Source organism: Alligator sinensis, unplaced genomic scaffold (genome assembly GCF_000455745.1).
Source record: "Alligator sinensis unplaced genomic scaffold, ASM45574v1 scaffold1581_1, whole genome shotgun sequence".
NCBI classification, from domain to species: domain Eukaryota; kingdom Metazoa; phylum Chordata; order Crocodylia; family Alligatoridae; genus Alligator; species Alligator sinensis.
The window spans coordinates 235366-263313 of record NW_005842641.1 but is presented as its reverse complement, the minus strand read 5'-3'; the positions used below and the strand labels follow the sequence as shown (position 1 = coordinate 263313).

The 27948-nt window shown below is 41.9% G+C and overlaps 1 protein-coding gene across 10 annotated transcripts in view; it reads left to right on the top strand.

Moving 5' to 3' along the window:
- Positions 1 to 27948, top strand: part of ELMSAN1 (ELM2 and Myb/SANT domain containing 1) — a 113453-nt gene that overhangs the window by 45786 nt on the left and 39719 nt on the right. For 2 of the 10 annotated variants that reach the window (XM_025215364.1, XM_025215360.1), the window contains exon 1: positions 20597 to 20782. The exons of 7 other annotated variants lie outside the window; for them this stretch is intronic. The gene's annotated coding sequence lies outside the window, so the exon portion shown is untranslated. One more of the 10 variants, XM_025215366.1, reaches the window with a different exon arrangement.

Here is a 27948-nt window from a genome sequence, read left to right as displayed (position 1 = left end):
GTGTAGGGTTCTGCTGTGAAAATATTACTGTAGGTGGGGTCTGGATAAGGAGATCAGTTGCATTAAAATGAACAATTCAGTTACCCTGTTGTTTAGAGAGGGAGAGGCAAAGGAGATAGTTCAGCTGTTATGCATCAACATATGAAAGGTTCAGAAAAGGACTAGGTCATATATAATGGAGCCATAAAGAAGAGGACTAGATTACATGTAATGGAAACACACTGCTGCCAAATCTAGAGATTTTTCTTATGAGTAGTTGTTCAATATTTCGTGTTCTTAAAGCCTCTATTGTAGGAATCTTTTGAATGCACAAGTCTCAACTTTTTAAAACAGAGTTTCTAGCCTGTATGGGTGCAGATAAGCTTGAAAACATGACCCCCGTTTTCCTAGAGGCACAAAAACCAGGAAGCAGATAAAAAGAATGCATATTTTATTATTTCTTAATAACCTCATGATTTTCAAGATATTTAATATTTTAGGGGTCTTATATTAATTCTGAATGTAGGGATTTGTGATTGGGTGACTGCAATGACTAACTTTTCCTGTAAACCAAATTTATCAATGATGTGGAGAATTGGAACAAAGCTCTGTAGAGATTATAACCTGGCTCCTCTGGACAAGGTAGTCTGTGCGCCACCCTGCCTGCCACAGCTGTCTAGAGGAAGTGTTATCTAGTGGCAGAGAAAAGAATTGGGAGCTGGGACTTTTCAGTTCTACCCCTTATTTTCACTGACTTACTGCTGACAAGTCTGCTGGCGTAGATTTAGAAAAGGGACCTGCTATTTGGTGTGCTTAAATTCTTGTGTGCACAATTTAGGTCTGCTTTTCAGAGGTGCTGGATGTCCCTAACTTCTACTGATTTAATCTCCGGGTGAGTGGCTCTTATACATAACACATCTAAAGTGTCTCCAGTTTGGTCCAAAGGAATAGGTGTACTTAAGATCAGACGGTACTTTTTAAAATGTGGGCTTAAACTTTCTACATCAGTTCCTTCAACTATAAATGGGAATAATAGTCCTGCACTATTTTTTAAACATTAGGAGGCTTGAGCTATGCTTAAAAAGTGCTTTGACATTCTCTTTCTGAAAGGTGCTACAAAAGAGAAAACTGTTATTTATAACATCTTGGGGCCAAAATCTACCCTGTTAGGAATATTTTACTTTTGAGGCATACATGCATTAGTTTATTGCTGTAAGTTCCCCCATGTTGCAAATTAAATATTGCTTATGAAGTGTATAAAGTAAAATGTACTCAGTTTTCTTGAACAAAGAGCACTAAGTCACGTGTTTGTTTTAAGTAGAACTTTACTGGAGCTTTGCAAATGATTTATAAACCAAAATATTTAGGTCAAATGCTAGGCCCACTAACCTTGCTAATGTTCCTTTGGTGAACCGTCAGTATGTACAAGTAAAATAAATAAAGGTATTTTGAGATGTGTGTGATCAAGCTGTTATGTACTTGTACAGTTTTTCCTGAATCTTATGCCTGACTTGCTTTGTGACACCACTACTAGAATCAAATAGAAAACTTGGACTAAAAATCTTTAATAATGCATGCTCTGTGACTAGCTTGTGCTTGTGATACAGAAATATTTCTTTTTAAATCTTGTGCTTGAAAACCAATGTGAAAAAAGATCTTAGGCCACAATCCTGCATACCCTTATGCAGAAAAATAACTTTAAGGTTCCCAATAATCCCATGAAATTCAGTGGAATTTCTCACAGGCATGTAGGGTGTGTCTGCCTAGCAAAATTAAGTTGAGATTGTGGTGCAGGCAGGAATACTTAAAATAAGTTTAAATCAGTGTAGCATGGGTAGCAGTAGCAGGGAAGGTGCGGTAGTACAGAAGCTTGCAATGAGTTCAAGCCCTCCAGAGATCCTGGGTCTGTACTCTGGTCACTGGCCTGTGCCACTGGATCTTTGCTGCAGTACTTCAGAGACTACCTCACCCTCTTCTCAGCTGTAGATTCATATAGGTTTTTCTATAGCATGGAACATATACTGTTAGGTTTTTTTCCTTGGTGTCTTTTTATAATTGATTCTGATAATCAGTCCCTTGTACCAATGCCTCTTACTGCTTCTGCAGCCAGTCATTTTGCACTTGAAAAAATAAGCTATTTGAATAAGACGTTGTGTGTAAATCATGGAATAATGCACTTTCTTCCTGCACTCTTCCATTTCCTCTGTTTCCAAGTGCTCTGAACATTAATTTTGAGTTCTACAATATAAATAGGCAACTGTAGGGCTAAATATTACAAATGATTTAAAGCAGGAGACTAAGAACCAGGACTCCTGGGCTCTGTTCTTGGCTTTGCTGTTGTCTTGTTGTGTGCACAGAAATAAAGGGAGACATAATGTGCTGTTCCTCCACATATGTAAGCAATAATGGGCCTCAGTTGCAACAAACAGGATTTAGGTTTGACATCAGAAAGACCTTTTTAGCTGTGGGGGTGGTTAAACACTGGAAACAGGATTATCTAGAGCAGTGACTCTCAACCTTTTTTGTACTGGGATGCATATGTAAATATTGATGGCTACTCCTAACCCGCTGCCCCACCTCCTTCCTCCTGCCCTCAGGTCCCATCCCCACTCTGTGGGGCAAGGGGTGGGTGTGTGGAGGGCAGAGGGTGCTCCAAGCAGCCCCTTGCAGCTGGAACTCTTCCAGCCTGCAAGGGAAAAGCCAGTTTGCCATGTTTTTTCTCTATTAAAGGAGAATCCATTTTTAAAGTTTGTTTGCAACCCTTTCATATATACTTGCAACCTACTTTTGGGTTGCAACCCAGGGGTTGAGAAACACTGGTCTAGAGGATCTAGATGTGCAGTCTCAGTCACTTGAAGTTTCTAAATGCAGGTTAAACAACATTTGTCTCTGCTCTCAGCAGAGGGTTGCACTAGATGGCCTTCTGAGGTCCCTTTCAGCCCTCTCTTTCTATGGTTCTACATTACTAGGCCTCCAGAGATATACGGCAGTATGATTATCTATTGCGATATCCTTCTTGTCATCTTTTATTTCAGAAAAATAATCATAATCTGCTTACATATTTAACAGTCTAGATCTCTCTCTCTCTTTAAGCTAACTGTTAACTTGCTTCAAGACAAAGGTATTTTCCTCTGGGTTTGGGAGCGTTGTTCTTTCACATCTTTAGTCTCATACAAAGTCTTGTGTATACCTTGCAGAAGTTTGAAGTTGGAACTTGCCCAACTTTGGCTTGTATTGAGAGGATACTCTCTTGGATATGGTTAATTTGGTAATGCGGTATTTTGAGAGTCTTTTCTGATATCTCATGATTGATTTTCAGCTTGTTCCTTTTGTCTTGTTGATCAAGTTTCATTGTGGCTTATATTCCAGGGTCCTCCACACACGTCTATATCTTGAGTTTGTGGCAGTTTGGGGGTGGGGTTAGTGAATGTGTCCCTCCAATGCAACATGTTATGGATGAGGCCTTATCTAACGTGTAGCTTACTTCCAAGTGTATGATTTATTTTGAGGAAAAAAATTGATCCTGACAGGGTCTTCTGGATACAGTTCTAGAAGTTTTTTAGCTTATCTGTAATTGTGGTTTGGTTTTTACGTGTTTCTCAATCAGTTCGTTTTTTCTTCCACCACTACTTGTAATAATGTGGGAGCTTGATGTACTCGGGTACCAACCAATGCGGGTAGAACTTAATAGGTTGCTGTTAAGGCCTTTTAACTATTAAAGTAATTTTAAATGCTGATATGGCTTTGCCTTTTGGATGGCTGAAGTTTGATGTCTTGTTATGACTAAACTCCCATTACCAGATAAATTGCACAACTCCCTGCAAAAGAACTGATTTGTTTTCTGAAACTAGACAATTTTGGATACCATATCTGCTGAAGTGCTTCATTGCTTTGCTTGTGATGGTCACTTGGGTGATGCGTGACAATTCATTTAGTTACAGCACTCTGAATAGTAGTTTACAATAATGAACAAATCTGTATTGTTTGAAGTGAAAAGATGCCCTACTGCTTTGCTCCAGGATCATTTGGGTTTCCTGAGTATTTTCACTGAAGTCTTATGTTCCACTTCTTTTCTGCCTTTGGTTATGATCTTGTTCATGTCTTGCACATGTCTGTAGCTGTCTAAGCTTTCTGATTTAAGTTCCTGTGGTTGTCATTCCTATTACTAATCTGTTGTGAATTACATCATCCTTTAGGATTTGATAATTGTATGAGTCAGCCATTTTGTGCAGTTTGCAATATTCTGATGTATTGTTTCTCCAGGTTCCTGATCACAGTTGCTTAAAACATAGCTTTCATATATCTGTGAGTTGAAAATGTTTTTGGAAAGCGTCTAGAATTTTCCTTCCTGGTCTGCCATTGACGTGCTCAGAGGCTGTTGGAACATATGACAGCTTTTGGCCATTACATCTATTAGCATTGGTGTTTTTATGGGCTAGGTACAGACAGTCAAAAAGCCTGATGCTGAATCAATTCAGTCTTTGCAGGTTAGTCTAAATTGCACAGATTAAACTGAAGCAGAAATAAACAGACTTTTACCTTTGATTCAGGAAATGCAGCCATATGCCTGCAGTGGCTCAGGCCAGAAGCCAGGGGGTACTACAGCACAACTCTCTAGCTGTGTATTCACTTCCTCTTCCTGCTGTCCCCAAGGTCTCTAGGATTTGCAGTCCAGACTTACAGCAGCAGGACTCTGCAGGGTTGTTCATCACTTCTTCCTGCTTCCAGGTGCCTCTTGGATTTGTAGTCCACAGTTGCAGCCACCAGTAAATGTGAGCAGTAGGAAAGGGTGTTTAACCCTCCTCCCTTGTCCCAGACCCCAGTTGGGGTTTGCTGAATCCCCAGCTGGGCTTGCCTCCCCTCCCTTGTCAGCCAGCCCTCAGTGCCCCAGCTAGGGAGCAGAGGGGCAGGGCCAGCCCTGCTCTTTGGAGCAGACAGCCCAGCCCAGGGCTGGAAAGCATGCTGGGACTCTGATTTAACTTGAACCAGGAAGGGGTCTGGGACAAGTTTCATGAACCGGTTTGACCCAGACCAGTTAAATCTGATACTACATTCAACCAGGTTTATTTTAAACTGGTTTCAGCCATTTTTAAACTGGTTTTGCACTGAGCTTCTGTTCTGTTACAGGTTTAAACCAGTTTCTGATCACTTAAACCGGTTTATGTCCCTAGCCATTTTGTGTTTCCCCTTCCCGTCAATATATTTTGTTTCTGATTTTTTTTATATACCTGGAGGACCTGATGCATTTTTATACAAAGTTTAGTATTTGAACATACAGTTAGCAGGCCAGGGCAATACAACATTCAGACTTCATTCCTTCTTCCTTATATATTGTCCTTGCTCATTGGGTACTTCCTGAAAGCAGAGTTCTTTAAGTTCCTAGAGGTTAGTAGGCTTGGGTGGTGAAAGATTTAACAAAAGATATTGCTGTTTCAAAACTGATTTTGTTTAAATTCTTTAACAAAACTCCAATGTTTTGACATTCTTGGTGCAGCTTCATTTCTTTGCAACTCCAGGCAGTCTGACAGAGCCTGGCCTAGAAGTCAGGGATGTCAAAGCCAACAAGTGGATAAACTGGCAGGAAGCAAGGTAGTTTTCTGTTAGAATTTAATTGAAATGTTATAGTTTGGATAGAATGGTTAGCTTTTAGTAAATTAACAAATTCCAGCAGAAAACTGTTTCATTATATATTTTTTTCTAACAAACTGCATCTAGATAGTACTCTATATATACATAGTCCTACTATAATGCTGGGAAGTCAGCAAAACACTTAACTTTGTGCAAATTGCACAATTTTTCAGTGCCTGATGAGAGAGTATCTTCACAGGGTATTTTAAGGCATAGTAAATGCTTGTAACAGACTTTGGGAATACTTGGATAAAACGTTCTAAGAAATCAATTATTTCTGAGGCATAACATATTTGTTTCTTTTTGGACTGTGGAATTCTTGGTGCAGAAACTGTCTTGTTCAGGAGTTTGGACAGCGCTTTGCCCAGAGTGGGCACTGTGGCCCAGAAATAATATTGTTAATGGTGCTTTAGTGTCACAGTGCAAAATGCAGGATCCTAGAACAGGCAGCATTCTTCTAGTTTAGTCTTAAAATTTAAGTGGTCTTCACAGCCTGTATATCCATGGTTTTCAAACTCCATATGAGAAGGCGCTACCAAGGAGATGTTTGTCATTTCACATTGCACTAATATATCCTTAATAGTGTGAGGGCTTTTTTTAACTTTTCTGCTTGTTTGTTGCTTACATATGCTTTCTTCTTTTCAGCAGAAGCAAAATATTCTAGAAACAGTATTAAAACCTGCTATTCTGTATTGACTGGGGCTCTTTTTACTGTATACGAATGGAAATGTGAGAGTTTAATTTATTTTATAAACAATTTTGGCTTGTCTGTCAACTTAGAATTTGAGAATCAGAGAACTATTAAAAATGCAACATCCAAGAAATTTAAAGTAGACCTCATGTAAGTCTAGACCCAGGCTTGGTGGTAACCTATGGCATAAAGGTCAGATCCAGCCTGTGGAGCCTTTGTATCCAGCTTAGACATGTGGAGTTTTGGTGGTATTTGGTAGTAGTCTGGTCGTAGCACCTTCCTGCCCTTCTCTGACCTGAGCTTGGTCTTTCTGGCCTGTAGCCTGAAAAGGCTATTGAGAACTGGGTGAGACTATAATACTTACAGATACTGAATGGTAACTTACCCCAGAAGTAAACCCCTTTTAAGTGGAAGGTAGTATTTGAAAATACTTTTTGTTTGAGTAAGAGGATCATACTTTGGTCCTTAAAAACTCACACTGGATACAACACGCGTGTTTCTTAAACAGCAGAAAATTCTATCACTAATTGTGTTTGAATATTTTTCAAATAACTGTTAAAAAAGACAAAGCTCAGTAAATTGGAAAATAAGTTTTTAAATCATCAATTGCTCCATCTAGACAGGTGAAGAATTGGAATCCTAAAAATTGGTAACTACTTATGGCTGCAGGAAACAGGACAAGGAGTAACAGTTTTAAACTGTAGCAAGGGAAATTAGATTGGATATTAGGAATAATTTCTTACTGTAAGGGTGTTTAAGCTTTAGAAGAGGCTACCTTGTCCTTGGAAGCATTAAGAGCAAATTATACCAATCTGTGTGGGGTGGTTTAGACTGAGATGATCCTACCTTGAGCAGGAAGCTGGACTAGATGAGTTCCTGAGGTCCCTTCCAACCCTACTTGTCCATGATTCTTGGACATTGTCTAATATCCTCTACAGTTTTGCAAAAATCTCACTGCAGAATACTACATTTCCAGTTCTGATTTCATTTAAACACACTGGGGAATGTATGGATTCAGCTAATAATCTGATTACAGCCAACCCCCCACTTAGCACTCTTAATTGGTTCCTGAAAAACTGAGCATTAAGTGAAACTGAAAGTTTTAATGACCCAAGATGGCAACTGCAGGTGTTATAATGAAACTCGCTGAGCGCTAAGTGGAAACGGTATCAATTTAAAATGAGTATTATAGCGAAACAGCGTTAAGTGGGGGTTACCTGTATATTATTGTATTACATTTGATGTTACAATTCAAGGCATATGTAAAACTTGTGGCTTTGTTCCTCTTTACGTTTATTTGGAGCTTGCAACTGCAAGACATATGCCTTTCAGCCATCTTCTTGCCTTAAAACAAGTTTGAAAGAAATATTCAAACATATTTTTTATTTTTGTTTGTCGCTCTTCAATAATTAGGATCCATTTGTTGAGCCTGATTCTGCGAGTGCTTCATGCACAAGACTTTCATTGACGTCACTGACTGTTCTAAGTGTGAAGTGGATATAGAACCGCTCCTTAACATTTCCATTTTCTTTAGCTTTTCTTTAATTTTATTTAACTACTTTTTCTGATGAGTTATTTGTAATCATATCTAATGATCTCAAGACTTATTAAGATAAGTATATTTTCTTAGTTTAACGTATGACTTACGCTATGGTCCAGAGATGTTAAATATTACATTGTTAGTGAAAGAGGTATGAAAAAAATCCGGGCTTGACTCCCTATGTTTACAGTTCTTCCACAGCATTTTATTATTAATAATAATTACTATTAATAAACTATCTGAGCATGGAAATTAAATCCTCCAACGCAGTGTTTACTGACAGTGAAAGGTGAACTATTTTACTTGTGTGTGCATATATTCTATGATATATTTTCTGTTAAACTGAAATAAGCTTGACCATGATTAAATATAGTTGTTAAAATGTACACTAGAACAGATCGGAAATCCTTTGAGGCCCGATTTAAAGAAGCAGATACAACTATTAGAGTAATGTTGTTGTATTTTATAGAGCAAGAATAGATGTTTCATTTGGCTCTGTTGCTGCTGTTTAATAAGTTCAGAGATTTCTCTACAAGACACCTCTATCAGAGCCATTAGGAGGCAGGTGTGAGACCAAAGGCACTGACCCAAATACCTGTTAATATCAACAACTGCTGGCCATGTGCATTGAGAGGCTATTTAAAGGACCAGTATACTTTGATAGTTCCCATGGATAATAAAAAAGAACTAAAGTCATAAAACACTCCTTGCTTGGGATGCATATATAACAACATGCTAGCCATGTAATGGGCTCTGGGCTAAATTGCAGAGACAGAGACTGTGTGTGTGTGTGTGTGTGTGTGTGTGTGTGTGTGTGTGTGTGTGTGTAAAACACTGTACCTAGACTCCTGGTGGCCCTGAGTGAACTTTTCTATCAGGCTCCCCTTTGCCAGAGATGATGATGATAATTTTTAAATTACCATTTTGGGCCCCCTTTCTGCCTGGGCCTTGGGTGGCTGCCTGGTTCGCCCATGCCAGTGTCCAACTGTGTGTGTATGAACAGAATTGCTCTTTCAGTGGCAAGACATCAAAGGATGACAGGGCTAAACACATACGATAATCCTATCTTGACTAATTGTATTTTTTGCTAATATGAAATTACTATTCATTTTTGTTTAAGATAAATACAGAGTAGTCTGTTTGTGTCAGGTAAACTTGCAAAACTAAATAGCAAATAGGTAGGTTAATGTTTGGATGCAATATTTTAATGTCTCCTTAAACTAAAATGTTAGTATCATATAGTTGGAACCCCAAATTCAAGTACTTAACCACAATGAGTAGTTTCTTGACTACTTGTAAAATAACAAATTGGAAGTATTGTGGGGCTGATAAATGAAAAAACCCAAAAAAACAAAACCAAAAACATAAAACATAGTTCCCCTGATTTGTTGGTATTACTCTGCTGAAGAGCTAGAATGCAGCAATTTTGCAGCCTTTGTTTTTGTGTCAAAATGCAGAAAATATCTGTAGGACGTAAAAAAGAGTGTAATGTTTAGTTTTGTGCCTTTCAGTCCTTAATGTCCCTTTTTCAAAATAAAATATGATTTTAGGTGAGAAACCTCTGCTGTAAAAATTAAATAGAACTAATATCTGTGTCTGTGTTCCACCAGTCCCTGTTTGAGAATTTTCTGTAGGTTGTTGGTGATAGACGTTAAATAGAAATATTTCACATCTCTTAGTCTAGCCTGCTTTTAAGAAAATTGCTGCTATTCTTTGTAGCATGAGAAGAGGGAGAGACATGTTATTTCCTTTCTAATTTCTGGGGTATATAGCATGGAAAATTCTTGAGCCAAACTGCCTCTTTATTTATTTGAGAATTTATTTACAGATTTGAACCACTCTGCTTCTACTACAACTTCTAATATTCTTTAGATTAAAACAGCCAATATTAAACTACTCTTCTGGGATTTGTAGCTACCTCTTCTGTCAAAAGCAGATTTAAGGAAATGGTCTGCTAGCTAAAGCCACAGTCCTGTGACTAGAGATCTGTACAGGGAGATTACAGTATGCATAGGGGTTTAGCTGCAAGACCCGGGCCTAACATTTTCTCCGTTTTGAGGGTGAGGCATTCTTTATGTTCTAATGTATTTAATATAGTAGGAAATCTGATAAGATGTGACCACAGGCTCCTGTCAGTAGTCACTGACTTAGCCTTAAAGATTTTGTATGAAAACACATTACCTGCTCTCTCTTCTCAAGCTACAATTATTTTCCATGTCTCTTTCTCCTTCAGTTTAACAGAAGCCTGACACAAAGTTCTTTTCATCTTGTCCTTTGAAGTTACCTTATTTTCTGAGATTCAATTGCCAGTGCTATTGCTGTACAAGTTCCTTTTCTTCTAAATTTCCTTACTTGATATTGCTGTTGTTCCTGAAAATGTTTCTGGAAAAGTGTTGTATCCTGTGTTATTTTAATTGATTGATTTTTTCATCTGCATTGATAATACAATGGGCTGCTTGCTATGCAATTAAAATTGTCTGTTAAAGTGCATGTTGTGAATTTAAGGTTTAAAAAATCTTTTCCTCTTTCTCCCTGAACAAAAGGCCAGTAAAAAGGCCAAAGTTTTTCAAACATGGCAATTGGATCTCATACAGACTTGCATTTTAAATTTGCATACCATCAGATTAATATAGGAAATCATAAATATAGTTGATAGAGAAACTAACAGCACTCTGTAGGGTGGGAGTATTGTCTAATGGTCATAGAGCTTAACTAGGAAGTGTTTTATTTCCAGGTTCCCCAGTTGCTTGTTACGTGATTGTTGACAAGTAATTTACCCTTCTTGTGCTACGTTTACCTCCCTGTAAAATGGAGATAATTACCTGCCTAACATTGCTGTTGTAAGGCTTAATTGCTTATTGTAAAGAGCTTTGAGATTCTTTCATGGAAGATGCTATGTACTTTATGTGCAATGATTTGTTTAAATGAATTAGAAGCAATTGTGAGAGAAGCGAAGAACATCATAACTTGGAGAGTACATAGTAGCATATAGGGGTAGATCTAAAACACCTAATGCAGGACTTTGGCACAACAAATTTTTGATCCAAAAAGCCCTGGTTAGCTGCCACCTAATGCTAGAGGACTTTATTTTGTCTTTAGTTCACAAACTACATGGAGTCATGCTTATGCTGTCCTAGTTTGAGAAAGTTGGTTCCTAGCTTATATCCAAGTTCATTTAGGATTCAGAAACTGTATGGTCCTATGCCTGTCTCTTGATGTCCATACTGATCTTGGAACACTCCAAATGTACACCACCCCCACAGGATTGGGACCCTACAGAAATGCAGTTGTATCTGGTTCCTTTTAAAACATAAAGTAAGAGACTTGCATTTAATTTCCTCCTCAGTGTGAGGGAGTTCAAACTAGCCTTTACCACCTCCCAGGATAACCAAGAGATGGGTTGTTCTGTGCGTAGGACACTCCTTAGCTTTCCTGTTGAATCTGTTCCACTGTGTAGAAAATAATTCAGTTCATTGGACCAGAGAGAGTGCACAACTGTAGTCTACTGTTTTGAGCACCTCCCTAAGGGGGCAAAGTCCTGGGTTCTAACCCCTGCTTATGGGACTATTCCTGTATATCAGGGGAGTCAAAATTACGCTGTGCCCTGGTACAGATCGGCAGGGCCAGCTTCAGGGCTGGTGGTGGCACAAGTGGCAGTGGTTGGGCAAGTGACCGTGGGCCAAGTGGCAGCATGCTGTGGTGGAGGCAGTGCCTGTGGTGGTTGTGATGGGACAAGCAGCTGTAGGGCAAATGGGGCTATGTTGGCACAGCTCTTGCTCACCAGCCTACCACAGACAGGGCCCTGGGATCCTGGGTTTCACAGCAGGCCCTGCCAACCCCTGTTCAAGGCTATTATATTACATGTAAAATCCCTCCCACATCTTAAACTTGCCCTGCTCTGTTTTGGAAGGAATAGTTGTAAGCATTCAGGAATTGTTCGGGAAAGGATTCTAGGCTGCAGATCCCCAAGTGGCAAAGGCCCTGAAAAGGGTGGGATTTCATACACATGCTCCATTCATCCTTGTTCGCTGTTAGCTTGTTCTAGGTTGTTTCCTGCTCAGGGCGTTGGCTATTTCTGAGTTGCCTAATCCTCTTTATGCTCTCTATAAGAAATATAGGTACTCAGCTCCAGAGTTCTGGATTTCACTTCAGGGACCAAGTACGTACGATTTAGGTGTACAGCAACCAAACTTTGATTTGGCAGGGATAGTCCTGGCTTGAAAAAAACTGTTGTGGTGTCCTGATGGAATTTAAATTATCGATGTTTAAATCGATGTTCCTTGTTTAAAATGTCAGTCCTAGGAAAATGTGAATTGGCTTGTTAAGGTGCTAGGGATATTACAAATGACAATTGCATTGGAAAATGCTCCTCTGTGAATAAGTATGAAACATCCACTTTGTATTTGAGTTACCATCTCAGCTGCATGTTGTTGTCTGCATGGAGAGAATGTGAAAAGCTATTGACATCTTTAGTTACTCAACAAGTTTATTTTGGGAGTTGATGAATTGGCAGGACATAGTGACCCTTTGCAAAGAAGAAGAGTGTAATAACTTTGGATGCAGGTATCTAAGAGGAAGCTTAATCAGAAGTCGCCACAAGAATAGGTAGGTTCTCTGTCACCCTTTCTTGTTGGCAGCAATAGAGATGAGAGGGCTTTAATGATTTGCCATGTGACAAATGTTCCCATTTAGTCCTAGTCTCACTTCTTGTTACAATATTATTTTTATGGAATGTCATACTGTGATGTGCAGCCAACAGTTACTTCAGGGTTTTAAGCATATAATAGTTTTGCAAGATGTTGGTGGTCTCATTACATTTGAGTTTAGCCTGGAAAAGTTAGTTCAGTGGCAGATTGGTGGTCCACAGTCACTGAAGAGCAGGGATCCAGGTCTTCTGTTCACCATGGAAAAATGCAGAAAAACACAGATGTTCTCATTTTAGAGGGAAAATGTGGATTTTCTCTTTAAGGAGAAAAATGTGGAAATCAGGAAGGGGGTGCCACATAAATGGGGGAGGGCAGGGATTGAGGCCCCCATGGGGAGGGAGGGAGGGAGAGTGTTAGGCAGGGCTGGGGGCACTGCTCATCTGGGGTGGTGCATGGGGCCTGGGGCTTAGGGCCCGGGGCCAGGGTGGAAATGCATGGCTGCAGGGCCTGGGCAGGGAGCGGGATGGAGCCGAGGGCATCTGGGGGGCAGCAGGGGACCTGGTTCCCTGCCACCGTGCACACACCTGGGAGGGCATGGGGGGGCATGTGCCCTCAGATTTGTGCACGGTGTGGGGGCGGATGCAGGCTGGCTGCTGTGGGCTTGGGGCTGCCCTGCCCCTGGCGGCCGCGGGGGCCCCCGCAACCCATGTGCCAGGGCAGCGCCGGGGGCACAATTCCACACCACTGCCCCTGCTGCTGCCAAGTGCAGCCACAGCTGGACCCACATCCTGGTGAGCCAAGGAGGCAGGGGAAGCTCTGATTTTCCATGATAAAAAACCCCAAATCAAGCACCAAAATATATAGGTATTTAGAATGTATTTTATTATAGTGATTGAGGCACTGGTAGGCTTCCAACTTGCTTTAAAATTGTAAATATATCAATAAAACATTGTGTTCAACTGATACCTATATATAATATAAATAAATAAAATTAGTGGAGTTTCATTTTAATCTTGGAAAAACACAGATTTGGGGGGGGGGTTGATCAGAGAATTTGCTATTTTTAATCAGAGTAAACCAGGGTCCCTGATGATGAGTGTCATCTACTTTATCGAAAGTAGCTATAGCTTTCATTTAGAATTAGTCTAGAGCATGAGCTGCTAAAGCATGCTGCATGTGCTATTCTCCAATATGTATTGTATAGATAATCTAGCTTTCCATATATGTAGCTAATATTAAATATGAAAATCAAGGAAAGAGTTTGCTGGGAAGCAAGTTCTGTGTACAGAAGCACAGTAGCATTTTGAATGGCACTGACACTGTTCTGGCAGATGACTCTGTTTTACGGTCAGTGGCTGGGAAGACCACAGCAAATGGAGTTGAAAACTGACAGTAACAACTGCTAACTCTTTAGAAACCCTCCTTCCCTACTATTATAACCTCTCTGCACCTGGTTTACTGTTAGATATAACTATCACCACTCATCCAGTAGAGTTGGCATATAAGAACAAGAGCACACGAACATATCCCTTCCGCTGTTAAAATCTTAGCATGGAAGGAAACTGATGTGAGCTTCGCTGGGTATGATTCGTCTGGCAGTTGTCAATGGTAGTATCTGGGAAGTGACTTTAAAAGAAAGCTTCTACCATTTGTCTCTCAGTATTCTGAACATTTACCCAGGCAGAATTTCTATTGCAGATTAAAGTTTATTATTGAAAACAAGTTACTTTAAAATGTTAATCTGTCTTGTTTACAGAAGCCTCTCAGGCAGAATTGGGGAGGATAAAATTTTGCAATTCTTTATACTTTGAGGGAGGGGTATCAGACATATGAACAACCAAATAACATCACCTACCTGCACAAAGTATAAATCTTTTCAGGTCTTATTTTTCATGAAGAAAAAAACAGTACGAACTCATTTGTAGGTAACCATTAAATGGCATATGCCCATGGTGAACAGCCAGATATTAAAACTTCTTTTATTTCTTCATCTGTTAGCAAAGTTCATGCAATTTTTGTGCATCTTCCAAAGCAGTCAATGTGGGTAGGAAAATAATCTGCACTTGAAGCCCACTGTTTATACTTTTTTTTTTGCCCTGTGATAGATAACAAGGCCTGAAAAGTTTTTTATTGTGTGCAGTGTTATTCAGTTAATTAATTAAGGAGGCCCTGGCACATGAAGCTGAGTACAAAACTGAGTTGTTCATGGATACCTCTAAGGAAAGTATTGGTGTAGTCTTCTTGCAACTCTGATACCCGTGACCTATTATGGATCACGGAGAGGTAGGTAGTTGTGTTAGTCTGAAGTCAGGCAGAAAGCAGGGTAGATTTTCACCTTAAAGACTAACTAAATCAGAGATGTATAGTATTAGCTTTCCTAAGTGGAGGACTTACTTCAGATGCTGTGAAAGGACTGCAGGAAGCAGAGCTTCTAAATAGAAAGCAATGATTAGAATACAAAGGGTAAAGAAGAGGGGAGGAAAAAGGAGGGGCACTGCTGGTGGTTAGGAGGGAGAAAAGCATTTAACCCATTGAGGGATGTAGGGGTTAAAAAAGCAAATTCAGGTAATAGGACAAGAATCCATAGTCTTGGTTTAGACCATACATAACTCAGTCTGGCCTGTGAATGACTTCTTGTTCTGCAGTTTCTCATTCAAGTTTGTAAAGTTTTGTTGTCTGGAAACAGCCACTCTGAGGTCAATAATAGAATGGGCAGGGAGGCTAAAGTGTTCTGCTGCAGCCCTGTGTGTCTTTCTAGAATTACTGTTAGATCAGTGTTTATTCATTTGTATATGTAGGGATCATGCTGTCAGATGGCAGAGGGGCACTGTAAGCATGTGATGTTGGTAGAGGTGCAGATAAATGAACTTCAGATGTTATATTCGATATTATTTGGTTCAGTGATGATGTGGTCTCTGGGGGGACACAACTGGCATCTGGCCTGGAGCAAGGTCTGGTGCCTTGGTGAGCATAGGAGGTAGTCTGTTGCTGGAGAGATGCCACTTGAGGTTGAAGGGCTGCCTGTAAGCCAGGACAGGTTTGTCCCCCATGGCTGCCTTGAGACGGTTGTCATTTTCCAAGAGGGGCTGGAGGTTATTCATGATGTGTCTAAGGTATTTAATCTTGAGGAGCTGTGGGTGTCAGCCAAAAGGATTCTGTTGTCCTTGTCTGGGGGGTTGGCAGCGTAGCAGGCCAGAATGATGTCCGAGTCTGGCTCTGTTGATTTGAGCAGTTACTATTTTAGGATTATATTGTAACTGTAGGAATCCCTGCTCCAGATCCTTAATGTGTGCATCCCAGTCAGAGCAGATATGGTTGTAATGTAGAGTTTGGCTATACACAGTGGATCTAGTGGTATGTTTAGAATGAGAGCTCCTGGTGTGGAGATTGCTGTCATGGTTGGTTGGTTTCTGATACAGTGTGGTGGTGTTATAGCCACTGTAAATTTTCACAATGATGTCCAAGAAATTAATTTGCTGAGAAGAGTATTCCAGAGTCAGTTTGATGGATGGTTGTAAGTTACAGATCATGGTCACTAAAAGAATCCAAATGTTAGTATGGATAAACAAGCAAAAAGCCTCCTTCTCTGTTTTATGAGTAGTCTGTATGAGCTGAAATTTAGTGACCAAAACAACTTATTTGTTCTAGCCCAGAGGGACCAGGAAAGTATCCATCCTCCAGAACATGGAAATTAATTTTTAGCTTCAAATGTGGAATTTGGAAATCAAGTACAAATCTGGGAAATATTTAGTAGTTACAGACATGCTTTCTAGAGCATTTGACCAAAGTTGCTGTGCTCTAAAGTCCAGGGATTGATTTTGTATACTTAAATCCAATGTTAAAAACAAAAACAAGCAAGCAAACAGAAATATAAACCAAAACTGTCCAGTCTCAGATAAAATGTGAATGGTATTTCCAATTATACTGCTGTAAGTAGCCAAGGCTATTAGAAGAAGTTGGCTTGGACAACATGTTTTCAGTCCCTGTCATCAAGGTAAAAGGAGGCTTTCTTTAGTAGGTAAAGTCTGTGGAGTGAAAATGATGCTGTATGTTTCTGAGATGTGAAGTAGTAGTCCTAAACATCATTTGCATCAAAAGATTTGTCCCGTAATCATACGAGTCTTCTCTGAATCTCAGAAGAGAGGGCATGGTCTCTCAGGTTGCTGTTTTGATCAGAATGGTCTCAGCCTTGCTAGGTCTACAGTGTCCTGAAAATAGTAATACTGATGCACCAGGCAAGCCCCATGGACCCAAGTGAGAGTGCAGGGCACCTCAAAGATTAGTTAAGCATAGTGTAGTTACCAGATGGTCATAAGTACTTGTTATTGTGTATTAGATTCACATATGGAATTTGTTAGGTCATAGTGGTAAGTTTTGACCTGGAAGGAGAGCTGTGGCATTGGGGAATGATACCTTTCAAGTGCTGGGCTTCCCAGAAAGGATTCTAGGCAAGGCATTATGCAACTTGTATTATGCACAGCCAATTTGTAACCAGATGCCGGAAAAAAACACATCTCTCGCATGTACTTTTAAGTACTGAGTGATCAGTTAACTGTACAAACTCATTCCCACAGTACTTGGCAAGTGCTGTGTTGGTCACCAATGCCTGCTCCTTCTTCAGGCCCCTTCTTCATGCACAGTAGTAGGTCTGGGAATTGGAACCTCAGCTTGGGAGTTCTTGTTCGAGGGATGCCCTTTCTCTTCCTCAGTCCTTTTTGCAGAGAGCTAGAGTGTGTTTTTAAAAAAAAGCAGAACCCACAGTACAGACCCAACCTCGGATACGTCCCCCTCAAGCTCTGCTTATAGAGGTGGTTAATGGAGAGGGAAAGTGGACTGATGGAAGTGATCTTATGTTTGGTTTTGCTGCATTAGAAAGTATAAAGACACTGATAATTTGTGGGAGGGGAGGGAGGCAAGAGGCATTTTCCTTTTTTAAGACATGCACTGCAGCTCAGAAGAGTGATTAGAGAGTTAGTGACATAATGACACTGCAAGAGTTGAGATACTGAAAGTTGAGCAGGGAAAGTGTGCTTAGCTCCTGCTGGAAACAAATATTTATTTAACTCCAGTGCCTGATGCATATTTGGTATAAGTGTGCTTGTTGTGAAATATTCAGCCCTCCCCTCCACTGCTGCTCTACTAAAGTGAACAATGCTTAATAAGCTGTTTTGTAATATCTAGGAAAATCCTTGAGGGAAAAAAAACAGGTCAGATTTGATAGTTCTATAGTTAAAAAGGGAGAGAGGGAAGGAGGGAAACCACTTCCTCTTTAAAAAAAAAATAGTCACCATTTTAAGCAAGTAAAAGGAGAATAATGGAGGTGAAAAATTATTTTAAGGGAAAAAATGCAGGTCACATTAAGCACTAGAGAAATTCCCCCACTTCCCCTTCACTGATTGCCTCTTTAAAAACTTCTTTTTGTATGAGTCTCTCTTGGTATATCCAGAGCAAAGTGAAAGCCAAAATATTTATTCAGTAGAGCATGTGTCCAGCTTTGAGAGGTTTCTGTAAAATTGCAGTCTGAAGGTCATTGCTGTTACTCGATTTATCTTGTGTATTGTAGGAAGAATTGGCTTGCTATTAATTACAGCACACACCGTTTATCTACCTAGAAGTTGCTCTGTGAGACTTCTTTCTGCTGTTCTAGAATGTCCCACAAGGAAAGCAGGGAAGTATTGACATTGATTGAAAGAGATGAGGTGAAATTCTGAGGTTGTAGTGTATGCACCACAGAAAAATGTTGCATGAGCTGTGCTGTCACTTGTAGAACATTTTCTCTTTCCATTAACTCTTTGTGAGACTAAATGCACTTGCTACCAGATGCCAGTCTACCATTTATTATATTAAATGTGCCATGGGAGAATGCAGTGGCAAGATAAAGCATATGTGCAGGGATCAATCTGCTTCAAAATTCAGAAAAGAGATTAGTTTATTCTGCCTGCTAATTTTCTGTCTTAGTTCTTCTTTAATTCTGTGCTAGGCTTCCTGCATGTTGCAACACTAATGGAAACAGGCTGTTGTCTGTGCTTGCACGAAAACAAAAATGGAGAGTGGAATATTGGAAAATTCTACGGCCTTAAGCCATTTCACATGGAAAAAGCCTTGTGGCTGAATAGAAAACCTTGTGGGGCTCTGTGCAAGCATTGAGGTCCACCTACCTGGAACATTTTACAAAACTGGGGCTAAGGGTTGTGCTTGAAGGATAGAAAGTCTGCTAGTTTAAGAAATGCAGTCGTTTTGGTATGGGTTCTGCAGCATAAGTTTTCTCTGTTTTTCAGTTTGTTTTCTGCCTGTGATAGTAGTTTATGCATAGGCAGATTTGCTATTTCATCTGTATAGACAATTCCTCATATTGGTGCTGTGAGATGTTTTTCACAGTGCTTGGAATCCTCCGCTTTATATTGAATGCTTCTTCTGAAGTCCTAGCTCTTGGGGACAAATGATTATTGAGAATGTTCTCTCAATTTAAATTAGGGTGAAAAAAAAAGCTTCAGGCTTTTATGATTGATGAGATAAAACTTGCAAAATGTACACCTAGTGAGCACAAAAATTGCAGAAACCTAGGGCACAACATGCAAAATGCTTTTATGTATTACATATTTTTGTAATTATTTTGTTTGGGGCTCTGACTCAAAGTTTTTGAATGTTTGGGGTTGGTGGTACTCAGAAGCTGGGTATAAGCAAATTGCCTTAGTTTGGAGAAATGTACTTTAACTCCGTCCTACTTCCTGTGTCACCAAGTCAGGCTTTGTCTTGCATTCATTTCTGGTCATCAGGAGCTGGCTGTTAACCAACTCCACAGTCAAAAAGCCAGGGACTGAATCGATTCAATCTTCCCAGTTTAGTCTAAACTGCATAGATTGAACCAATAATCAAGGGCATTTGTACATATGCTTGCATTACAGTGCCTGCATGTGTATAAATGGCAAAATGCATGTCAGTGCAGAGAAAATGGTGGTGGCACGGTTTTGAACTAAAACACATCGAAGGTGTTGTAGTTCAAAAGCACGCTGCCGCCACTTTCTCAGGGCTGATGCGCATTTTGCCATTTATACAAATGCATGTGATGCAGCACCAGGCGTGTCAGCTTGCACGCTCCACAGACTTGATTAATCAGGTCTGCTTTGCTCCTGTGCATCAGAGCAGGCAAATGGATGCATATAAATGCCCCGAGTGCAGCCACATGCCTGCAGTGGTCCAGGCCGGAAGCTGGAGGGTGCTGGAGCACACCTCCCTGCTTGGCTGGAGCAGACAGCTTGGGCCATCCTTACCCACCCACCCAGCCAGGAGGGAGTTGCAGGGGAGGTGCAAAGCATCCTGGGGTGCTGGGGGGACAGCATTAATATGAATCTGGAGGGGATCTGGGACAGAAGTTCAAGGAACCAATTTAATGTAAGTACATCAGTTAAGTCTGATACTACATCCATCCAGGTTTATCTTAAACCAGTTTTGGCCATTTTGAAAGTGGTTTATGTGCACTGAACTTGTGTTACACTTTTGAAGCAGTTTGTGTAATTTCTGTCAAGGGTGCTGCATTCAAGTGGCAGCTTGTTTTGAGGTAAAGTGTCTTGCTCTGGAAACAGAGGAGAAATCCTAGCCTACAGCTAGTCTCCTCTGTAGAAAGACCTGTAACTTCTGTGGACTGGTCTGTGGCCTAAGTCACTGGAGACAGGCCCCCAACAGGCTGTGGCAGATACTGTGGGCCCATGGAAGGATTGCTGACTGTTGGACGAGGACCTGGCCAAGCAGACCTGCGGGGAGGCAGCTTGCAGAGCATTTCCGCAGCCCAGACCACGTGGTCTCCCAGTTGCAGGGCAAGGACGTGTGGAAAGAGGACACGCACTGGTGTCCCTCAGACCCTACCCAGGGGTTACTCCAAGGCAAGGATGTCTCCCTAGGCTGTCAGGGGACGCTGTTCTGCAAGGCAAACCCTAGGGCTTGTGCGAGAGCTGCAGAGGGAGGGAAAGCCACGAAGTAGAGAGCAGCTCTGCTGGAAATCCCCGGCTCCGGGGAGTTACTGCCTAGTTTAAAAACCCAGTGCCGGCCTAATATGGCAACAGGAAGTGGGCGTGGGGAGGGGGCGGCGGTCATGAGACGCGGCGCTGCCGAAGTGGAAGAGCTGGTTTAGGGCCGTGTCCGTGCCCGTGCGCGCGTGCACCGCGGGGAGGCTGCTGCCGCCTGCTGGATGTGGCCTGGCCCTTTTATTTGTTTATTTATTTATTTATTTATTTTCTCAAGCTGTGAGCTCAGCCGATGAGTCAGACCGAGCCTGCCTGACACTGCGCCGCGGGACTGGAGGTGAGGGCTGGGGGAAGCGGGGCTCGGCCGGGGGCGCCGGCCGCATCCTCGTGATTGCACCGCAACTTGCTGCTGCTTTCCGAGCGCCTGCTGCAGCCGGGTCGGGCCGCGGGACCCGGCGCCTTGCACGCCCCGCGCTGGGGCCGGCGCGGGCTCTGGTGAATCATGGCTGGTGCTTTTGGAAGCCGGGAGCTGCGGCGGGGGAGAGGAGACGGGGCGCCGGGGAAGTTTGTTGCTGGTGGCTGCACTGCTGTCTGCGCTGCTCTCCCCGCACCAGATGCCCCCACTTCTTCTTTTTAGCGCGGAAACTTGCAGCTGGCGGGACCTGCCCGCGGGTGGGCAGCCTGCAGAGCGGGCTCTGCTCCCCGAAAACGAGCGCCCTTCTCTTCGGGCTGTTGCAGGGCAGGGCTGGGGGAGGGGGGGAGCCTGCGTGAAAGGGGTGCGCTACCAAACGTTTGCCATTTGGTTTGCCTGAGCTTCCAGCCTTGCCGCCTTCCTGGATGTCTCCTCAGCTGGGAGAGAGCGGAGGGTTTTCTCTCCGTTCACTAGGAGCTGGGGCATTGCCTGGCTGCTGCTTTCTGTCACGGAAGAGCCCAGAGCAGGAGCAGGTGTCTGCGTGTGTTTCTGGAGCTCGCCATGTGCCCCGCTGTGACGATGGTTGGGTTTCTGAAAACTCCAGGCACCCAGGTGTTGGGTTGCAGCAACTGCAGGAGGGTTTCCCAGCCTCTGCTGTGGTGTGCAGAGAAACTGGTTTTCATAACTGGGATTGCTGTCAGGCCTCAGGAGAGGTCCATAGCTGCATTAAGTCCAAGTCGGGCAGAAGGCAGGGTAGGTTTGCATCCTGCAGATCAGTGCTTCTCAACCACAGTACCAGGGCACCCTGGGGTGCCTGGAGATCCTCTTGGGTTGTTGCAGAGAGCCACACTGCATTGCCACCATTAGGTGTGCAGGCATAATTCGCAAGGGAAACCCAGAGACTTCAACTAGATGGCTAAGAGCATGCTGTGCTGTTGTGGCCTCCGCGTTCTTTGCAGCAGCAGAATCGCTCTTGTTTTTCTGTTGTCAAAAACAGTGAAAACTAACTTGGTATTTTTCTGCGGGGGGTTTCTTGTCTGATGGGCACCTTGAGTCTAGAGAAGTTGAGGATTGCTGTCACAGACTAATTAGAGATGTACAGCATGAGCTTTAGTAAGCAGAGGGATTCTGGTTGCAGCAGCAAAAGTTGGGGTGATCTGCAGAGCTTGTCCTCAGCAAGTGAATTCACCATTAGAAATATAAGGCAAACTAGAGTGTTAAAAGTTAAAAAATTGCAATTGGCTCTCAGTGATAATGACTGCACTGGAATGATTTGGATTTGGGAATCCAAAGCTTGTTTCTGTGATGGCTGATCTGTATTTCTGCTGAAATGAATGAGTTTTGCTATTGACTTCATTGGTAACATGTTAGGTATTTGTATTTCTGCTGTCATAAGAAAGGTTGGACACATTTGGTTCTGAGCTACTGGACTCTTAAACCCTCCAACCTCCCCCACAAAAAACCAACACCCCCCTTCCAAAACAACAAAATGAAATACACCCCCTTCCCCCCCCTGTAATTCAAGCATAACTCAGCTTCTTAGAGGCCTAGAAGCAACCTGTATTTGTGGTGTTTCTGAGTTTGCAATTGCACTGTAGCAAGGAGGGGAGAGAGAGCTTTCTTCTTCTGCAGGAGTGGGTAGCAAAGTAGGAAATAATGAACAGACCAGACCACTTAGTTGAGAGCTTGATTTTTTTTTTTTTTTTTTTTTTATTTAAAATCATATTTTCCCCCCTTCCTCTTAAATCCCTGATAAGAAGTACTATATGATTGTATAGACCAGTGTTTCCTAAACTTTTGATACCTGGGGCATGCTGTTTTTTTTCTGGAGAGGGAGGAGGGGGGTGTGCATGCAAGTGCTGCAGGCCAGGTGAGTGGTGCTGGGCTTTTCTCTGGTTTGGGCATGAACCTGCCACATGGAGTTTGGAAATTTGGTAATGGGCGAGCAATAACAGTGTTAATTTCTGGACCTGTGGGAGCCCCATGGACTGGATGACATGGCTTCACAGACTGGGTATGATACTGATAAAGTATCATTGTTTGTGGCACACTTGGGTTGCTCTTGTGCCACACTTGTGTGCTATGGTATACACTTTGGGAATCACTGGCTTAGCCATGAAGATATGGTCCCTGCTGAGGAGTGGGCCTGCACTGAAATGAGTGCTGTGTGTACCAGCTAGAGCTAGTGATCTGAACTTAACATTCATGTATCCTGGATGGGAGTGCTGTGCATGTCCTGTATGCTATTACAGTAAATATATTGCTTGTGTCAAGCCCATAGATGACTACTATATCAGATGATCCAAAAGTAAATTGTTCCTGCTGCTATACACTATTAACAAGTACTTAAGCCATAGGTGCACACATGGATCAGTTTTAAGACGGGGAATCACCAGATAAAAACCTGGAGGCAACTTCTCAGGCTGTCTGAACACATGAACAGTTGTCCTGGAAGAAGGATATCTTGTTTCAGGAGGAGATTTCCTGTAATGCAGGGGTTTTTAACCTTTTTTAATGAATGTATCCCCAGTGGTCGGACATGGAGTGGGAAGTGTAGCCGGACGCGGAGTGGGTGAGGGGTGGTGCACAGCCATATGTGGAGCGGCAGCAGCGTGGGGTGCTGCATGGCAGCAGCAGCAGTGGCTACCACGTGTGAGCTCTCCCTCCGTCCCCTCCTTGTGTCTGGCCAGTCAGGCAGTGCCTGTGCAGCCCGCAGAGGGCAGCCCTGTCCTGGTCCTGCTCCGTTCCTGCCCGCCCATGTATACCCCCTATGGCCTTTCCAAGTATCCCTGGGGATACGCATACTCCTGGTTGACAACTCCTGCTGTAATGAAATCAGTGTCAAATTTCCAGGGTTCAGGAAGATTTTTCTCGGTTCAGGAGGCTGCAACAAATGTTCTTGGTAGCAAGGGATTTCCTGAGGTATCTCATTCATGTGTCTGCAGCCTTAGCTTAGCATGAGCAAAAGACCCCCTTGAAGAGTGGCCCTAGGTTGGCATAGAAAAGGTGTTGCAGATGAGAACCATGGTATGTTGAGAACTGTGGATGAGGTCAAAGAGTAGATGGGAGAGGATGAATGACCAAGGCTTTGGACACTAACATAGGACTTGGAGGATCAACTTCAGTTCCTTGCCCTTCCACAGACTCCAGTGTGACAACCTTGAGCAAGTCATGTAGCCCCTCTGTTCACATCTGTAAAATGGGCACAGTACTATTTACCTGCCCCACAGTGATGTAATGAGGGAAAATAAATGTTCTGAAGGGCTTAGATATGCATGAATATGGCCCATCATCATTATAAAATAGAGGATGCTGTAGCTGACCCTCTATGTTATAGTAAAAGAATGAAGATTTGGTAGTGCCATATCCAGTTACGTTTGTAGCACTTAGCTAGTATTGGTTTATGAATGTCAGAATCAGTCAAACAAATGTTTTGGGCGCTGTTCCCTCCAGTCTGTACTTTTAGTAGAGCTCTTGAATAATACAGTAGGGATGCTAAGGGACAGATCTGCAAAATACTAGTTAGCAAACTTTAATACAATGCTGTCATATATCATGTTACAGCTTTTTATAGATAGCAATAGCTAAACTTGTGTGCATTTTAGAAAGCAGTACATTGCTAACAAAATAGCCTATTATTTACATGAGATGCAGTGAAATTTCTATTTTTTTAAAGTAGTACTCCCTCATGTTTAACATCTACATTTTAACCCATGGGATCAAGATAAAGATGCTTTTCCTCTTCCTGACATCTCATGAACAATGGTCTGTCTCATCACACCGTCTGACAGAATGAGCAATGGAGAGGGTTGGGATCCAGGAACTCCGAGTTATAATCCCTGCTAAGCTATTTACTTTCTGTATGGCAAGGGGTGAGACTTAATATATGTTCATGCATTGCTTTGAGTATTGTAAAGCAATACTCAATGAATGTTGAGTATTGTAATGCTTTCTAAACACTTTGCAGACAAGGTTCTTTGGGTGAATCTGATATCTTTTATTAGACCAACTTAAATAGTTGGAGAACAATTTTTAAGCAAGCTTTGGGGTTCAAAAACCCTTCGTCAGGCTAAGGAAATTTCAGCAGTTGGTGTATGCTCATCCTGGATGGAATGAAAAGTAAAAAAACCAGAGGCTGGGCTGGCTTTTTTACCAGCCCAGCCTCTGGCTTTTTTACTTTTCATTCCATCCAGGATGAGCATACACCAACTGCTGAAATTTCCTTAGCCTGACGAAGGGTTTTTGAACCTGAAAGCTTGCTTAAAAATTGTTCTCCAACTATTTAAGTTGGTCTAATAAAAGATATCAGATTCACCCAAAGAACCTTTTCTGCCTATGTCCTTAGACCAACACGGCTACAACCTAAACCCTTCTAAACGCTTTAAAATCTAACCCTGTTGCACTTGTGGAACCATGACCTCCACCCACTTTCTACAGATTAAACATAGTACTGGATCCAGCCTAGTAACTAGCCTTTTTATTAAATGAAAAGTACCTATTTAGTTAGTGAAACATCCCTTCAACTTTGCTAAATTTGGGGTTATGACTGCAAAGGTGCTTTTTACTCCCATAGAATTCTTGGCAAAAATCCTTTGGACTTTCAGGGGCAGATTCTAATGGAATCTGTGCATCTGTGACAGTGTTAACTTTTTATTGCACTGTGAACAAAAGTGAAAACGAAGATATATGTAAGGAAGCAGTCAAATATTTATTTATAAAGATCTTTTGGAAGTGCCCTAGTGTTTAGAAATGGAGGCTGAAGTCTGTTGCCAGCTTTACCCCCAGGTTGCTATGTCCGGCAGCTCTTAGTGGTTTTAATGGGAAATGTGCAATTTACCCACAAAATAAAGTTATTAATCTGTAACGTGGGGCCAGCCACACAGATGTTATGAGGATTGCTTCACCAGTATATGCAGATTAGTTTCCAGATTTCAAGATGGAAATCTTGTTTCAAGATATGGAAGGAACTGTAAGAGCAGAGTAATAAATATGTCAAAGCATGTTACAAACATGACCTGAGTAATCCTCACAGTGGCCTGGTCTGAGGTAAAGTTTGGATGGTTTTGTTTTTTTGTTATTCCAAAGTTAATTGTGATTAAAACCTGGTTTTGACTTTGTTCATTGTTCAGTAATGAGTTCTCTACTTGATTGAAAACTAGTTTTTTGCAAAGGTTTCAAATAGAGGAAATTTTATTCCAAACTCAATGTTAAAAAAAAACACAAAAAAAACCCTTTTCCTGAATTGTTGCAAAATGCAGGACAAATGTTTGTGTCCTCTTGCCCCTCGCCTCTAGTGCATTAGAAGAAATTGATTTTATGTGAAACTCCTAATTTTGCTCTCAATAAGTTTGAGGCAGATGTTGGCTGTGCAGAGTTCTCAGAGTGCTGATTCATAAAGTAGTTTAATAAGGATACTAATGAGCTGCTACAGAATTGGGCAAGGATTTGTTTTGTGTTTGGTACACTTTTGGTGCCAACCATCTGCTCTTTCCATCCTCCAATCAAATTCCTCCCCTTAAAAGGCGGGGGTATTATTTGAGAGAGGGAGCAGGAAGGAATTTTGAATCTGTGGCCCAGAAGAGAATTCCAAGGGTCATCTTGTGGCTTTTACCTTTTTAATAAACTGCTCCTATGATGCAGGTTGCACTTCAGAAATGCAGTTTTTGAACCTGTTCTCAACCTGTGAATCTGACCATGTCAGAGGCACTGCCCAATACTTGCTCTGTCTCTCTCTCTCTCCCCCACCTTCATTTGTTATTACTGCAGTGCCACAAAGTCCTAGTTACAGATCAGGACCCCACCGTGCTCAGCTCGGTATAAACTCATGTACAAAAGACAGTTCCTGTGCCAAAAAACTTGCAACCTAAGGAACTGCAGAACTTAAAAAAAACCAGAAAAAATATTTATATAATGACTTGGAAAACTGCACTAAACAACTTGTTTACCTTGGAAGATGATGATCTATCTGTAAGTGGAAATATGTAGCCAGTGTCAACAGGCACATGGGACAGCGCTGGCTGCTATGGTGCTGATGGTGGTGGTGTAGCCAGCTGCTGCTATGGCAGTGGCTATTTCTACGTCTTTTCAGTTATGCTACAGAATGCCAGTTCGGCTAAACTGCTTGCTGAAGTTATACTGTTTTTGTAATGTAGATCTAGCCAAAGATGCACGAGGTTTGATGAACAGTTGCATAACATTAGTGGCATAGCTTGTATCTTTCTACCACCCTGTTCCTTCCTTACTGTTTGATTATCTCCAACTTGTTGCATCGTGTCTAAAATTAGGCTGTAAACTTTTTGGGGGAACTGATCCATGCCTATCTAATTTATATTATAAAGTACGTATCACATTTTCTGGGAGCTGTTTAAAAATAATGTAACCTTCCATCTGAGGATCTCAAAGCACTTTTGAAACATTCATTTTACAGACTATACATGCTACCTGCTTGATGGAGAACAACTAATTGAAACAACATTCTCACTATCTTGCACTGCGTGACAGAGCTGGAAAGTGAACCCAGATCTCTTGACCATTGTCACATGGCTAATAAGCACAAGCGCAGAAATACCCTTCAGCCTCAGCCAGTCTCAAAGGGTAATGCCTGCTTAATGGTTGTAAGCGTATCCATTTGTGTGTGGACAAATGAACAAACTGCAAGGAGTAAAAAGGGAGTAGAGATCTTTCCACAGAGAAGGTGACGTGTGGTGACTATCTGTGTACCTGCTATTTTCCTGTAGTTCATTAAATCTGAACTAGAGCGACTTCCTCCTCAGTGAAGCAAAGTTAAATTCCTGCAGTTTACTTTTCACTTATTGTGGAATAGGCACATGCACCATTACTGACAGCTGCTTGCTTCACGGTAGACCTCAGCCCTTTTTTAGTTGCTGTCATATTTGCTTATTTTTCCATACCTCTAGGAAGGTAAGAACTCTGGCCTTCTTTGGATTCCTGTCAACCAGGAGTAATGGAAAATACTGTTTCCTTCCCCTGCTCCTTCTATTGGAGTAGACTAGGGGTGGGCAAAATATGGCCCGCGGGCCGGATGCAGCCCGCAAGGCCATTCTGTCCAGTCTGCAGGGCTGCTAAAAAAA